A 2,191-nucleotide genomic window follows, 5' to 3' on the forward strand; every position below is an offset into this window, starting at 1 on the left:
GAAATTCTAGCCAGAGCAATCGACAGATGAAAGAAATTAAAGGGATATGAATAGGAAAAGAAGAACTCAAACTATTACTATTTGCTGACAACATGATTCTATATTTAGAAGACCACAAAAACTGCACCAGAAAACTCCTAGAACTAATAAATGAATTCAGCAAAGTACCAGGATATAAAATCAACACCCATAAATCTAATGCATTCCTATACATCAGCGATGAAACCACTGAAAGAGAAATCAGTAAAACTATCCCATTCATAATAACCTCAAAAAAATATTTTGGAATCAATCTAACAAAAGAGGTAAAAGACCTCTACAATAAAAACAACAGAACACTAAAGAAAGAAATTGCAGAAGACCTCCCATGTTCTTAGATAGGCAGAATTAGCATTGTAAAAATGGCCATACCACCAAAAGCAAAGATTTAATGCAATTCCTATTAAAATCTCAATGACATTCTTCATACAAATAGAAAAAGCAATCGTGAAATTCAATTGGAAAAATAAGAGACCCAGAATAGTCAAAGTAATCCTCAGTGAGAAAAGTAATGCAGGATGCATCACAATACCAGACTTTAAACTATACTACAGAGCTATAGTAACAAAAACAGCATGCTATTGGCACCAAAACAGACATGTAGATCAATGGTACTGAATAGAAGACACTGAGACCCACCTAAATACAGTTATCTCATATCAGACAAAGGTGCCATAAACATACATTGGAAAAAAGATAGCCTCTTCAACAAATGGTGCCGGGAAAACTGGAAATCTATATGTCACAAAATGAACTTAAATCCCTATCTCTCAACCTGTACAAAACTCAGCTCAAAGTAGATCAAGGACTGAGGCACTAGAACAGAGACCCTGTGCCTAACAGAAGAAAAAGTAGCCCAAATCTATATCATGTTGACTTAGAACAGTCTTCCTTAACAAGACTCCTAAAGCACAAGAAGTAAAACCAAGAATCAGCAAATGGGATGGAATCAAATGAAAAAACTTCTTCAAGCTAAGTAAATAATCAAGAATATGAAGAGAGAGCCTATAGAATGGAAGAAAAATTTACCACCTGCACCTCAGATAGAGCATTCATCTCCAGGATATACAAGGAACTCAAGAACTTTAATACCAAAAAGACAAATAATCCAATCAATAAATGTGCTAAGGAACAGAACAGACACTTCACAGAAAAAGAAATATGAATGGTCAACAAATACATGAAAAAATATTCAACATCTCTAAAATTAAAGAAACTCAAATTAAAACTACACTGAGATTCCATCTCACTCTAGTCAGAATGGCAATTTTAAAGAATACAAGAAACAGTAAGTGTTGGTGAGGATATGGGGGAAAGACACACTCATACATTGCGGGTGGAGTTGCAAATTGGTGCAACTACTCTGGAAAGCAGTATGGAGATTCCTCAGAAAACTTGGAATGGAGCCACCATTCGACCCAGCTATCCCACTCCTCAGCATATACCCAAAGGACTTATAATTAGTACACTATCATGACAGCCACATCAATGTTCATAGCTGCTTAATTCACAATAGCTAACCTATGGAACCAACCTAGGTGCCCCTCAACAGATGAAGAAAATGTGGCACATATACACAATGAAATATTAATCAGTCATAAAGAAGAATAAAATTATGGCATTTGCCAGTAAATAGATGGAACTGGAGGCTCTCATGCTAAATGAAATAAGGCAATCCCCAAAAAACCAAAGGCTGGATATTCTCTCTGATATGTGGATGCTAATGCACAATAAGCAGGGGGCTGGGGTTAGGGAAGGCAGACGTGGAGAATAGAAGTTCCCTGGATTAGAAAAAGGGGAGTGAAAGTAATGGAAAGGGGATGGAAATAGAAAAGACAGTAGAATGAATCAGACATAACTTTCCGATGTTCATATATGAATACACCATCAATGAAATTCCATGTTTTAGTCTTTTTGCTTCTGTGACTAAAAGACCTGACAAGAACAATTACAGAGGATGAAAAGTTTATTGGGGGGCTCACAGTTTCAGAAGTCTCAGTCCATCAGCAGCAGGCTCCATTCCTGCGGATTCTAGGTGAGGCACAGCATTAGGGCAGAAGAGTGTGGCGTAGGGAAGCAGCTCACATAATGATCACAAAGCGGAGAGAGAGAGAGACTCCACTCTCCAGACACGAAATGCCTACTGTAAAGG

This window comes from Sciurus carolinensis, chromosome 11, assembly GCF_902686445.1.
Source record: "Sciurus carolinensis chromosome 11, mSciCar1.2, whole genome shotgun sequence".
Classification (NCBI taxonomy): Eukaryota; Metazoa; Chordata; class Mammalia; order Rodentia; family Sciuridae; genus Sciurus; species Sciurus carolinensis.